The sequence below is a fragment of the Hemiscyllium ocellatum genome, chromosome 42, assembly GCF_020745735.1.
Source record: "Hemiscyllium ocellatum isolate sHemOce1 chromosome 42, sHemOce1.pat.X.cur, whole genome shotgun sequence".
Lineage (NCBI taxonomy): Eukaryota > Metazoa > Chordata > Chondrichthyes > Orectolobiformes > Hemiscylliidae > Hemiscyllium > Hemiscyllium ocellatum.
Genome location: NC_083442.1, coordinates 22,629,554 through 22,645,141, shown reverse-complemented (window position 1 = coordinate 22,645,141; position 15,588 = coordinate 22,629,554).

The window sequence follows — 15,588 nt, the reverse complement described above, 5'->3', positions numbered from 1 at the left end:
AGAACAGTGACTAAATTACATGAGTAGGCAGTACTGCACTGTTGTATAAGGTAATGATAATGTGGAGGTGCCAGTGTTGGACTGGGGTGGACAAAGTTAAAAAATTAGGAAGTAATGGTTCTGAACAAGTCAAATGTTCATGTTCATTTCACAATGAGTTCCACCCAGTCAATTAGTGTCACACTATCTTTGGGTGTAGAAGTTGAGTTCTGCATATACCCAGAGAGTCCAAAGCAATAATATCTCACTAATAATGTAAATTGTACCTATTAGAATCATGCAATAAACTACCTTGCTATATATGACAAATGACTCTTCAGTTTAGATTCACCAACATCAGCAAGTTTCTGCTGTGCGTTAATCCACATAATATGCTAAAGCTCCCCCATTTGGAGAGATCACCAGCATCTCTCTGCGACCACAGTTAATTCAACAGGCCCTAGACCCAGCACAGACAAAAGAAGGATTAGTGGCAGCAAGCTACCCAAACCAAAACACCACCTTGGTCCCCTTTTATTCACTTCTGGGATGTGGACATCGCTGGTTAGCCAGCATTTATTGCCAGTCCCTAGTTACCCTTCAGAGGGTGGTGGCGAGCTGTCACCTTGAACAGCTCACATCCACTGTTATGGTTGACCCACAATGCCACTCGCGAGATAACTCGAAGATTTTGACCCAGTGACGGTGAAGGAATGGTGATAAACTTCCAAGTAGGAGTCAACAAGTGTGGAAAAAGCACAGCAGCATCCGAAGAGCAGGAAAGTTGACGTTTTGGGCATAAGCTCTTCATCAGGTATATTTCCATGTCAGGATGGTGAGTGGTTTAGAGGTGGTGCTCCCCTGTGTCTGCTGTGCATGTCCTTCTAGATGGAAGTGATCATGAATTTGGAAGGTACTGCCTGAGGATCTTTGAAAGCACCCAAACCAGAATGCCACATGGTGTCAACAGCAGTGACTGGAAATATGACATGTAGGAGAGAAATCAGCCATATTATTGCAAGATTTATTAATATTTAAAGCCAATTCTCTTAGATAAAAGCTGCCATGACACTATCTGAAAAAGAGCATCAATGTTCCAAGTATATGGGTTAATGTTGTCCCTCCAACCTGCATCAATAAATACACCACATCATTGTGGGGCCATCATGAGGGAAATATGTCTGCTTTGCTGGATAGCAAAAACAATATCTTGTAGTCATTTAAAAGTCCTTTTGCAACAGGAAAACATCAAGGACGCTATAGGATTTGTTTCCAGGGGAAGGATATTGATAAACTTGAAAGGGTTCAGAAATGATTTATAGAGATGGAGGTTTTGAGCTATAGGGAGAGAAAATAGCTCTGGAGCTATTTTCCCTGGAGTGTCAGAGGCTGAGGGGTGACCTTATAGAGGTTTATAAAATCAAGATGGCCATGCATTGTGTGAATAGTCAAGGTCTTTTCCCCAGGGTGGGGGAGTCCTAAACTAGAGGGCATCAGTTTAAGGTGAAAGGGGAAAGATTCAAAAGGGACATGACAGGCAACTTTTTCATGCAGAGGGTGGTGAGTGTACAGAATAAACTGCCAGAGGAATGGGTGGAGGGTGGTACAAATACAGCATTTAAGGTAGCATCTGGATGGGTATATGAATAGGAAGGGTTTAGAGGGATATGGACCAAGTGCTGGTAAATGAAACTAGATTAATTTGGAATATCTTGTCAACATGAACTAGTTGGACTGAACAGTCTGTTTCCGTGCTGTACATCTCTATGACTCTGTGACATTGAAAGGCTCAGTGGTTAGCATTGCTACCTCACAGCATCGGAGACCTGGGTTCAGTTCCACCCTCGGGTGACTGTCTATGTGGATTTTGCACATTCTCCCAATGTCTGCGTGGGTTTCCTTGGGGTGCTCTGGTTTCCTCCCGCAGTCCAAAGATGTGCAGGCTAGGTGAATTAGCCAAGGGAAATGCAGGGTGATAGGGTTGGGTCTGGGTGGTGTGGACTCGATGGGCCAAATGGTCTGCTTCCACATTGAAGCGATTCTGTGAAACAAGAGGCAATATGACGATCTTAGAGTCTTAGAGATATACAGCATGGAAACAAGCCCTTTGCCTCTCCTGCCTGTGCCAATATTGTGGAAATTTTTTTAATGTATAAATTTGATGTGTTAGCAATCCCTTTAACTCCATTCTCAACACAGAGGGAGGTTTAAAGACAACTGCAGTAAAAAAAACCATATATCCCACCCTAATTGGAGATGAGTGTTGAGCGAAGGTCTTTAAAACTATAAACTGGAGGTGGCGAATGTGTGATTCGCACAAGGAAGTGTATGACAACCAATTAGTCTTTTATCTGTTTGTCAGATAGTTTATTTAAAAAAAAAACAAGCAAACCATGGCAACTGCTGAGAGGATTGTGAAGCAGCTGGATCTGTTTATGAAGAGATGTTTGCTGAAGGTACTGGAATATTCAACAGTAAAGATAAGGTAGACAAACTGAGTCTTGCAGTCAAGAAACCATGAGAAGAGGGTGGTGCATCTCGAACAGTTATCTGTCAAAAATTACTACTTCACCTTGGATTGGAACTTATTGTTTTTCCACTTGAGATAATAGGCTCCCAACTGTAAATGTATAATTATACAAGTTACTGTTCCATTGCTTGCTGTCTATTGTTTATTTAATAACGGTGTCTAATATTTCAAATTGAGGTTGTTGTCTAATTTGATGCTCTAATCCTTTTAAAGGCTGGGGATAGAAGGGATTGATTCTTCTGCCTTAAAAATAAATTGTCAATGGTGATTCTGAATGAAACCCTGTTTTACAGTATGTGGCAGCCCTGCCTTTGGACCAGGAGGTCCTGATTTGAATCCCACTCCTTGATGCTCAAGGATGGTGGTTTTGTATTGCAGAGTCAAAGAGTGTGGTACTGGAAAAGCACAGCAGGTCAGGCAGCATCTGAGGAGCAGGAGAATCGACGTTACGAACATAAGCCCTTCATCAGGAGTGCAGCCTCAAAGGCTGATTATCAAACTGCAAATCTCTCCAGTAAGTTTAACTTGGGCGGAAGAGAATTAGCAGTTCCGGGTCAGCAGAAACTGGTGTGGTGAGATGCCCCGCGAATATTGTATCCCTCTGGCAACAGGAGAGTGAGCTGCTTCAGAAATGATCAGCTACAGATACAACTGTTAGCCTTCGTAGAGTCATACAGCATGGAAACAGATCCTTCGGTCCAAACAATCTGTGCAGAGCATGTTCCTAAACTAAACTAATCCCGCCTACCTCCACTTGGCCCATATCCCTCCAAATATTTCCTACTCATGTACTCATCTAAATGCCTTTCAAATGCTGTAACTGTAGCCACATCCACCACTTCTCCCTTCAGGCAGAAGGTACAGAGGCTTGACCACATGTACCGACAGGTTCAAGAACAGCTTGTCCCCTGTCAGTAATAGGCTGATGAATGGACTCTCTAACTTCAGATAATGTTAATCTAATTAATGTTTGTCTTGCCTCGTGCACCTCCTCTTATGTCTCACTCTGTCCGAATGTTTTTCACCCTGTGGCTCAGTGGTTAGCACTGCTGCCTCACAGCACCAGGGTCCCAGGTTCGATTCCAGCCTCAGGTGACTGTCTGCGTGGAATTTGCACGTTCTCCTCTGTCTGGGTGCGTTACTCTTCGGAGGGTCAGTGTGGACTGGTTGGGCCGAAGGGACTGTTTCCACACTATAGGGAATTTAATCTGTGATCTGTATGTCCTTGCTTACTATGACCTGACTGTACTGCTCACAAACAAAGCTTTTCAGTGTACTTTGGCACACGTGATAATAAATCAAATTAATCAAAATCAGTCAAGTTCATTCCACACTCAAACTATTCTGCATGTAAAAAAAAATTCTTCTTAAGTCTTTCTTTTCTTATCTTAAAAATATGCTGCCTAGTCTTAAAATCCCCCATCCGAGAGAAACACCATCTGTTATTCGTCATATCTATACCCTTTATTATTTTATAAACCTTTTAATGTCATCTCTCAATCTCCTATTCTCAGTGGAAAAAAGTCCCAGCCTCTCCCTGTAACTCAAACCCTTCATTTCCAGCGAAATCCTCGTAAATGTCTACTGAACCCTCTCTGGCTTAATAATATCTTTCCTCTAACAGGGTGACCAGACCTGGACACAATGTTCCAGAAGAGGGCTCACCAATCTTTTATAAAATCCCAACATAATGTCCCAACTCTTATATTTAAAAGGTCTGCTCAATGAACGCTAGTTTACTAAATGCCTTCTTTGCCAGTGAAGAAATAACATGTGAGTTGTGATAGTAGGCCCAGGAATTGAATTTGGATCTCACAATCAAGGTTCAATCTTCACTTTCAAATGGGAATCAAATAAGCTTTGAAACAGAGGAATAATTACAAGGCTGTGAGAGAAGTTGGACTCACAATTGCTTTTGTAATGTGCGAGCAGGGGCTAGATGGGGTGAACAGGCTCCTTCTACTCTGTTCAATGGAGAACACTTCAGAGTGCTTCTTTTGGGCAATGGAAAACCAGCAGAGACTATAGCATGGATTTTTGATCACACATCAGGTAAACAGTTGGATTGTTCCTGGCTCTGGAAAACTGACTCAACAAGTGTGGTGCTGGAAATGTGCAGCCGGTCAGGCAGCATCCGAGAAGCAGGAGAGCTGATGAAGAGCTTATGGTCGAAACGTCAACTCTCCTGCTCCTCGGATGCTGCCTGACCGGCTGTGCTTTTCCAGCACCACACTTTTTGGCTCTGATCTCCAGCATCTGCAGTCCTCACTTTCTCTGTCTGGAAACCTGACTCAGGAAAAAGTGCCCAGGAACTTGTGGAGTTGCTGTCCAGTCTGCAGAAGGTTTTATAGAAGTTGTGGTGGGGGAGTCTGGAATCAGGGCAGAGGCTCCTGCGCACAGAATGGAGCAGGTTAATATTGTCCACTGGCACTTTGTCCAAACAACATAAAAGGAAGCAAACTTCTCCTTGCCCAGCCCTCATCCATCACAACCCCCTCAACCCCTCCCCCCATACATTCCTGTAATCCCAACCATGTCTTCTCATACTCTCTCATGACAACCAACCCATCCCAGTGGAGCCCAATACCCTCCATGTGAATCAATTCCCCTTTATTATCCCCTGGCCTCTTATAATCTCCATGCCAACTTATACCAACTATGGCTCTTTTTTACCCTGTGAACTTAGTGCCAACTAATGCCAACCCATAATCCTCAGCCCACCACCATTTGCACCACCATTACATTTACCATGCCAATGCACCTAGTTTCACCATGGACAGATCTCATTCTGAGATTAAATGTAGTTTTTTTTGTGTCCATTAATGAATTTTTTCAAAAGAGCATCCTCACTGATGAGAGAAACACTAAGTTTAACCTCCTGTGATCCCTTATAAATACAAGCATTGGGTTTCAGAGTACCACTTCAAACAGTGGTAAAGTAGTGAAGCTATCAAACTGTGAACTGACAGACACCCCACTAGGATAAGAAAAGGTTGTGAAGTTAATTGTGTAACAGTAATCCTGTAACAATAATCCTCAGAGTTATGTCAATACAAAGAATGGACTATCAAGCACTGATTTTGTCGTTAAAAAAACAAAAAAAGGAGACTTTTTCAAATATTTAAACAGGTATTTTAAATGCCTTGATAGCTACATGCCTTCTTTAGCGTACATTCATATCTATTTCAGCAATTCCAAAGACATCTTTCCACTCCGGAAGGGTAGATGATCTCCCTAGAGTACATATTTAAAATGGTGATTTAAATTATCTCAGAACAGATCGAAAGAGTATAAATCCTGTTTTGAACATCCACTTCTGAAAATCAGATCAAAAATGCCTCCCTAAAGTTTAGGACTTGTGGGTGAGTGATTGTGAACTGGAATAATGTCTGGAAAAGACCCAACATGCTTGTAGCCTGGTGTTGAAGCTGCAATACAGTCGCTGAAGATCCAATGTAACTTGACGAATCTGAGCAACCAATTACAAGAAAGAAAAATAAACAGAACATTTATTGGAAATAGTCAACAATTCTGGCAACATCTTTGGAGAGAGGATCTGGCTTGATGGGCTAAAGAAAAACTGAAAGTATGGCAGATGCTGGAAATCTGCACAAAAAAAGAAGTTGCTGGAAAATCTCAGCAGGGCAGCAAGGTGGCTCACTGGTTAACACTGCTGCCTCACAGCGCCAGGGACCTGTATTTGATTCCAGCCTCGGGCGACTATCTGTGTGGAGTTTGCACATTCTCCCTGTGTCTGTGTGGGTTTTTTCTGGGTGCTCTGGTTTCCTCTCATAGTCCAAAGATGTGCAGGTCAGGTAAATTGGCCATGCTAAATTGCCAATGGTGTTCAGGGATGTGTAGGTTAGGTGCATTACTCAGGGGTAAATGTAGGTGAATGGGTCTTGGTGGGTTACTCTTTGGAGGGTTGGTGTGGACTTGTTGGGCCAAAGGGTCTGTTCCCATACTGTAGGGATTCTAATTCTTAAAAAAAGTCTGGCAAAATTTGTGGAGAGAATTCAGAGATAATGTTTCAGGTCAAGTGATCCTTCTCCAGTTCTGAGGATGAATTTCTGTTTTTGCCTGACTTCATAGGCCTCCTTTGTAGGTTCCAACACTGGCCTTAACAGAGGTAAAGTGGCCACAATAAATAGTAACCAATTCAACCAATTGGGTGTCTATTAAAGTTCTTTAACTGGGAAGGACTGGGATTTTCCAATTAGTCTCTAGGCTCTCCCAGATGGATTGTATTTCCCTGCCTTGAGGGGACTCTCTGGAGGCAAGATGGAAGCCATTCTACACAGAACTGGAGGCCCTCCTGACCTGCCTGAGTGCAGTAGCAGTGGTAAGCTTTGGCCATATAGTAGAGGGGCAACTCTTATATCATCAGTAGACTCAACTCAGCACTTGATGTGATTCAACTCCACACTCAACACTCCACTTTTAATCAATTTCAAGCCAGCTGGAGAGGTATATTCAGAGAGACTTAGCTTTTCTTTGTTGGAGCCAGTTTATTGACTTGCTCAATCTCTCAGCTCCCATTGCATGCCCAGTGTCACAGCTGAGCCCTATTTATGTGTGCTCAAAACAATCGTGCCCATCACTTGTGACCCTTAACTTCAACAATGATATTAATAAACCTTAACAAAATGATTACCAAGGGATGAAGGTCTCCCAACCCTATACATCCACCCGCTAAAATACCCTCATACCCTTCCATTGTTGGTGGCCTGACTGAGAAAGACTTTTTTTTAAAAAGAGATAAAGGGTGGTTACTCTCTATCTGACCTGCTTTCACACATTGTGATACTATTTCCTTTCGGTTTGGAAATGCTTCTGATTGGCCCTCCAGTCTCCCTTGATGGGACTGCTTATGAATTAGCAATTAGCAGTGCAGGCTTGTCATTCAAAAAGCTAGGGGGGAGAATCCATCCCCAATCCTTCCAACTGACCCCTTCATCAGGACTATCCATGTAAAGTTAGTTCAGTTCACTTGTTTGTGATGCAGAGCAGTGCCAACAGCGTGGGTTCAATTCCCACACTGGCTGAGGTTATCATGAAGGACTCTTCCCTCAGGTTAAACCACCACTAGCCATCTCTCTCTCTCTCTCTCTCTCTCGGAGAAAGCAGCTCTGTGGTCTGGTAAAATATGACCACTCTACCTTTAGTTGGTAAAGGGACTGCCCTGCTCGTCTGACAGAATGTTTCTAGCATTTCCTGTTTTGGTAGCTAACTCAATTAGGCTGGAGGGCTGACAAAAAACAAAGGTGCAAATTCAAGATACCAGATATTCTCCTCTCTTCTCAGATTTCCATGTGTTTCTCGAGCTGAGAGGCTTGAACTGTCAGATGGGACTAAACAAATTGAGACTCCTTCCGCTGATAAAGGTTCAGGGATATTCTAAATTATAATGTGGCTTGATAGGGCAGATGGGGAGAAGATTTCCCTCGACTTGTGCGTAGACTGAAACTAGGATCATAAAGACAATCACTAATAAGAGAATCATTAATAGATTTAATAAGAAATTCAAGACAACCATCTTTAACTAACTAGAGGCTACAATTATGGAGCTTGTGAAAATGTGTTAATGAGGGAATGAGGATTTTCAGACAGTGTTAAATAATGTGGGGTCAATGATGGATCAGATGGAGCATTAGCAAATGACCAATTTCTGTGTTGTTCCTTTTATATAGTTTGCAGCCTTTAAAAGGAGTTCCTTTATCTCATCAACATTCCCAGAAATTGAACAGCCTCCCTATCAGTGAGAGGGAATCTGAAATGCCGCAGTGCTGAACTGTACTGTGCAGGAGTTCCTTTTTTTATATTCCAAACCACTTTTAGGGTTTAATAAGATCTAACCTTAGATGCGAAATGAATCACAACTAGGTTCATTAAGTTTTAACGCAATTTAGATCAGCATTTTAACTGTCCTTCCTGACTTAACAAAGGCCATCTTGCAGACCATTGGCTTCTGAACTCTGAAACGTAGCATTTTCCTCATCTTGCTACAGATGATTAATTAATAGATGCTCCATTAACATAGCCAAATTTCTGTATGGAAAAAGAAAGCACTCACTGAAGGAAATTTATATGATTTAAAAATTTAACTGTTGTTGATTTCAAGCATACAAAACAGAGCCACTAAAGGCTGAGAACGATAGAGTTCTGTTGTTCATAACTGCTGGACTCATTCTTACCTTCAATGGTGAACATACCTCAGGATCTGGGAAACAGGCACTTGGAGTGATCCTGTAAGAAAGTTCAGAAAGGGCAGTCCATGACATCAAACTTCTATTTGTATCAAAATGTGAAACACAAACAAATTCCTGTGCTTCCACCCCCATTGTACCCAACATCGCCACCTGATTGGTTTTACATTGCATACCAAAGAGCCAAATTTCTTTTATTGCTGAAGAACATGCCAGACCAGAGAGTTTGGGGTCCATGCTTAGTGTTCCTACTACAAAATCCCAACACAATCATAACATTAGCACTGACTTCATACAAAAGTGTCCTAGCACCAAGAATAATGGAGTAGTCCTAATTGGAATAGCATTGGGAAGCTGAACTACTGTTTGCACTGAGATTTCAATGGGTTTACCTCCAGCTGTGCCTTATGCCTTTAAGCCGAAATTCTTTACGGAAGTGTGATATAATGGGTCAAGTATAATCTGAAACGACATATACAGATTTTGCAGTAATTTCACTTGGAGTTTATTGCATCTTGGCTGTGCTCAAAACCCAAACAGACTAAAAAGGCATCACAGTTGCTAAGATGAAAGAAGCATGCATTGATTGTATTGATTTGTCACTGACTGAGCGTGGTTTTCCTGTTGCAGTTCACAGAGTATGGGTTGCTGTGGCAACATGCACTTTTTTGTACATGCACGTTCTCTCTCGGATTAAAGGCTTTATCGTGTTTTGCGTCACGTAGCTTGACTGGATCACTCCTGCTCTCCAGTAATTTTAGAATTCCATCATCTGCTATTCTTTGTGCTTTTAGTCTGTTTGTTACAATAAATGTCTCAAAATGTAATATCTTGTTCAGAACTTACCTTGAAGTTTGAATTTTGGTTTTAAACATTTTTCATCAATAAAGGGATCATATCACTGGCAATACCTCGAAGGCATGTGGAAAGAGTTTCAGGCTGACAATCAATTAATAATGCACCTGCCTTAAGCATCATCACTCCTGGGGTGGGGCTTAAACACAAGGTATTACTTATTGCACCACAAGATTTCTCATTAACTTTTACACTCAACTAAAAACCGATGTTATACACTTCTGCCACTGTAGCACTTGGTAGGTATCATTAACAGTAACACAAGCCTCAAAAATGTGTTGTGACCCCCTCAAAATATTTTAAGAAGATAGCCTAGACCTTAACTTTCTCTTTATTTTAAAGGCATAATGTATTGCATATGCAATTCGATTGGACGACATTAAGCAAAACACAATTTATTCAACTCTATAGTTAAAATATGACAAAAGAAAGAAGAACTTGGAATATCTTGACTCTGTTGGAAAACTTTATAGAATAATCCATGCAGTAACTATTGTTAATTAACTGTTCAAATGAAGTAACATCCCATAAACACAAGCAAATTCAGAAGGCCATATTTAGCCTCACGTTCAATCTAGCAGCCCAGGAAGTGAGCCCCTGCTTTTGACTGTAATTGAGAAAGGGTAGAAGGAGCTTCTAATTCTTCAACACACCAACAGCAACTGCTGCTGAAAACTAAAAACTAAAAATCCAGGATCTGTGAAAGCCTGACAATGCCCATTCAGGCAGTTCTTATTGTTCCCACTTTAAAAAAATAAAGGCAAGGCCTCACAAGTTGTTTATCTTCTCATAGACTGCTCTATACCTGTCCTCAATCTCCTTCATAAAGAAACCGGAACAAAACACACCTCTTAAATCCACTGCATTGTCACAAATGGTGGAAACTCCTTCCTGTTTCAGGTTGCGCTATCCCATTTCTCATGTCTCTCTGACTATTAACTATTTTTATTAGCAATACCATGAGTGTTGCAACTCGCATATCTTCACAACCTTCCTCTAGAGATAATGATCTGGATGTAATGGATGATTCTGCACAATGATTGATGGTCAGACAGACTATGATAACAGCTGCCCTTCCATGTCCCAACTAGCAGGATACTGATTAGACAAATAACATTTTAGTCTGAAAATTCAAGAAGGTCTTACAGGGTCCCTCAGCACATACTGTTGAGTTACCACAGTGATATGATCCCTATATTGACTAATAATGTTTAAAGCAGAAATTCAAATTTCGAGGTCAGTGCTGAACATTTTAAGCCATTAATTTTAACAGACTAAAAGCACAAAAGACTGCCAATGCTGGAAATCTGAAGTTGCTGGAGAAACTCAGCAGGTCTGGCAGCATTTGTCAAAGAGAGACGGAGTTAATGTTTTGAGACTGAAGGGGTACCATACTCAAAATGTTAATTCTGTTTGTCTTTCTACAGGTGCTGCCAGACCTGTTGAGTTTCTCCAGCAACCTCTGTTTATGTTTCTGACTATAAACACTATTTTTGGAAAAATAGTTTTATTGACACGTTATATTTTAAATGACAGAACAGGACTTTTTTACAAGACTAAGAAAACCCAGCAGTTTCAAAAAATATATACCTGATTCTCCTAGCTTGAGTTCAACAAAAATTTTAGCCCCCCTTTTAATCTCTGACATCGCTGAAGGTTGTGTTACTGCTAATGACATCAGTCGAATGCTTCTCCTTTCTATGTCTGGAAGGTTTTCACCCAGAACTATCTTGTGTGGAGATTTCTATTTCTGAACAAAGTTAGGCAAATCCTCCAACCTCAGTTTAATCTCACATGAATCTGATCTTACAGATCTGAGTGCAAGCTCCCATTCCCAGTCCTGTCAGCTGAACCAAAGAGGCATTTGGTTTGTATATATTTTCCCTCACTTCTGCACATTTAACATCTGAGAGATTAGACACCTTGTCTTTATGAAAGCCCATTATCATGGACTCTGCCCCCACAGCTCTCATAGTGGAAATGGGTTCCAAAGACCCACAACTCTGTGAGAGAAGAGACCTGTGATTCATTTTTGGTTGATGAACAAATGGAGAATGTTCATGAATTTAGATCCACACTGGTCACCTTTATGCCATAACAAGCTTCTCTTGCTTCAACTCAGCCAATGTGCATTTAAATCCCTCACTGGTTGCCCAAATACTGAAGCAAAGGTCAATCCGAGTTCTCTACTTGCTAATGAGCCTTTGCAAACTTCCCAGTCCTCTGCTGGTCAGGGACTTTTCTCTTCTGCTTCCTTCATAACTGTCTACAATGAGAAGATTGTAAAGAGCCTCATCTGAAGATGAGATGCTGTTCTCCAGTTTGCACTGTGATTCACTGGAACACTGCAGCATGCCAAGGGCAGACATGTGGGCATGTGAACACGATGCTGGATTAAAATGACCTGCTATGGGAAGGTCAGGATCATGCTTGCACACAGACCAGATATGTTCCACAAAGCAGTCACCCAGTCTGCATTTGGTTTCTCCAATGTACAGTGGGCCACCTTGGGTGCAGCAAGTACAATACACAGGATTGGAGGAGGGACAGTTGAAATGCTGCTTCAGCTGGGAAGACTGTTTAAGCCCTTGAGTGGGGAGTAGGGAGGAAGGGAAGGGGCAGGTGTGTACCTTCTGCGGTTATGTGGGACGGTACCATGGAGACGGGGTTCGAAGACTGGACTAGGGTGACCTGAAGAGAACGGTTCCTGTGAAATGTAGATGGAGGAGTCAGGGGCACTAAAACAATCATTGATGTGCTGAGAAAAGAGTTGTGGAAGGTGGTCAGTGAAGGACTGGAACAAGCATAGTCCCATAGAGAGCCAGGTATAATTAGGACCCATGCGGGTGCCCATAACCAGTCCTTTGACTTTTTCCAGAATTCATCTCACTGGTCCTCATCTGGATCTCGCAAAATTTGTTCATTTTGCCACCAATTTCCACCCGTCTATAACCTTCACATAGTTCATCTTCAACACTTCCCTTCATTTCCTTGACCTCTCTGTCTCTATTTCAGGAAATAACCTGTCCACTGCCATCAGTTACAAATCCACTGACTCCCACAGCTACCTTCATTGCAGTTTGTAACATCCCACCTCCTGTAAGGATTCCATTCCATTTTCCAAGTTCCTTCACCTACATCATATCTGTTCAGATGATTCCACCTTCCAAGACATGGCTCACTTCTTCCATGAGTGTGGTTTCCCATCCATAGGGCCCTCAACCTCATCCGACCTATCATCCATGCTTCCTTTCTTGCCCCTTCCCATCACTCACAACAGCGTGATCCCATTCCCCTTGTCCTCACTTTTCATCCCACCAGCCCCTGCATTCAACGGATCACTCTCCGCCATTTCAGACAACTCCAGCTGAACACCACAACATCTTCCCCTCACTCCCCCGTCTGCATTTCATAGGGGTCATTCCCTTCAGGACACCCTAGTCCATTCCACAACCACCAGCGCCACCCCTCCTCTCCACGGCACCTTCCCATATAACCGCAGAAAGTGTAACACTTGCCCCTTCACCTCCTCCCTGCTCACCATCCAAGGATCTAAACAGTCTTTCCAAGTGAAACGGCGTTTCACCTGTACCTCCTCCAATCCTGTGTATTGCATTGGCTGCACCCAAAGTGGCCTACACTACATTGGAGAAACCAAATGTAGACTGGGTGACTGTTTTGTAGAACATCTCTGGTCTGTGTGCAAGCATGATCCTGACCTTCCCATAGTCAGCCATTTTAATCCAGCATCCTGCTCACATGCTCACATATCTGTCCTCGGCACGCTGCAGTGTTCCAGTGAGTCACAGTGCAAACTGGAGGAACAACATCTCATCTTCAGACCTAGCACTATACAGCCTCTGGACTTAATACTGAGTTCAACACCTTCAGATTGTGAATCCACCCCCTTTCTTTACCTTTCTTTTAGTTTTATATGTTACATTCTCCATTACCATGTCCTCTCTCTCCTTTCCCAACCCCAGTGGGACTGTCTGTTCTTTCCACACATCATTGTTCTGCCATTCTCACGTTCCAATCACGTAATCTACTCTATCAATGTCCTTTCTCTCCCAGCACTCCATCACCTCCACCCCTCCCTACTATTTATAAATGCTGCCCCCACTACACTTAACATCAGCTCTGATGAAGAGTTATCTGGACCCAAAACATTAGCTTGCTCTCTCTCCACACACGCTTCCTGACCTGCTGTCATTTTCATTTTTTTTGTTTTCTATACAGTTTTCAGCATCTGCAGTAACTTGCTCCCACATTTTAATGTCTCATGTAGTCATGAAGATAAGTGGTTTAGACCATTTTACAATAGATTCTGGGAGCAATTGCAGAGCAAGAATTCAGTTTGAACCCTCAAGAAATGAAATGAAAATCAATATGAGCCAAGAATACTCTGCAGGTCGGACAGCTGATGAAAGTGTGTCAAAGTTCACAGATGACACCAAGATGAGTGGGAGAGCAAGGTCTGCAGAGGACACTGAAAGGCTGCAGGGGAATACAGATAGATTAAATGAGTGGGCAAGAGTCTGGCAGATGGAGTACAATGTTGATAAATGTGAGGTCATTCACTTTGGTGAGAATAACAGCAAAATGGATTATTATTTAAATGGTGAAAAATTGTAACATGTTGCTGTGCAGAGGGGCCTGGGTGTCCTTGCGCATGAATCACAGACAAAATTGCTTTTCAGGTGCAGCAGGTAATTAAGAAGGCAAATTGAATATTATCCTTCATTGCGAGAGGGATAGAGCTTAAAAATAGAGAGATTATGCTGCAGCTGCATAGGGTGTTGGTGAGGCCACACCTGGGATACTGCGTGCAATTTTGGTCTCCTTACTTGAGAAAGAATGTACTGGCATTGGAGGGAATGTAAATGAGGTTCACGAGGTGGAGGTTGTCCCCACTGGTGAGCGAAACTAGATCTAGGGGGCATGGCTTCAAAATGAGGGGAGCAGATTTAGGACTGAGTTTAGGAGGAACTTCTTCTACCAAAAGGTTGTGAATCTCTGGAATTCCCTGCCCAGAAGCAGTTGAGACCACCTCATTGAATGTTTTTAAGGCAAAAGTGGATTTTTGAACAGTAAAGGAATTAAGGATTGTGGTGAGCAGGTGGGTAAGTGGAGCTGAGTCCATGAAAAAGATCAGCCAGATGGCCAACTCCTGCTCTAATTTCTTATATTCTTATGTCCTATCAAGAATTGGGCCAACTCAACTCAGGCAGTTTCGAAAAATCCCAAGAACCCACAAAATCAAATTATCGTATTGGCACAGCCATTGCTGTTTTACATGAGTGAGCTGTGTACTCCTTGCAACAGGAATACTTAGACTGATAGAGTTAAAAATCACACAACACCAGGTTATAGTCCAACAGGTTTAATTGGAAACACACTAGCTTTCGGAGCGACGCTCCTTCATCAAGTGAGAGATTTGGATACGTGGTTCTGCTCGCCGAGCTGGAAGTTTTTGCTGCAAACGTTTCGTTCCCTGGCTAGGGAACATCATCAGTGCTGTTGGAGCCTCGTGTGAAGCGCTGTTTTGATGTTTCTTCCGGTATTTATATTGGTTTGTTCTTGCCGCTTCCGGGTGTCAGTTTCAGCTGCAGTGATTTGTATGTGGGGTCCAGGTCGATGTGTCTGTTGATGGATGTTCTTGCCGTTTCCGGGTGTCAGTTTCAGCTGTAGTGGTTTGTATATGGTGTCCAGGTCAATGTGTCTGTTGATGGAGTTTGGGGATGAATGCCATGCTTCTAGGAATTCTCTGGCTGCATCAGGACACTATTCAAAAGGGCCACAACACACTGCAGTACACCAGAACTGCGAAAAGAGGAAGAGGAACATCTATACAAGGTATTCGCCAAAAACGGATACCCACGCAACTTTATCACCAGATGCCTAAGAGATAGACCGAGGAACGAGGACATGCCACAACCAAAAGGACTAGCCACTCTACCATACGTCAGGAGCGTCTCAGAACTGACAGCCAGACTACTGCGACCCTTAGGACTCATA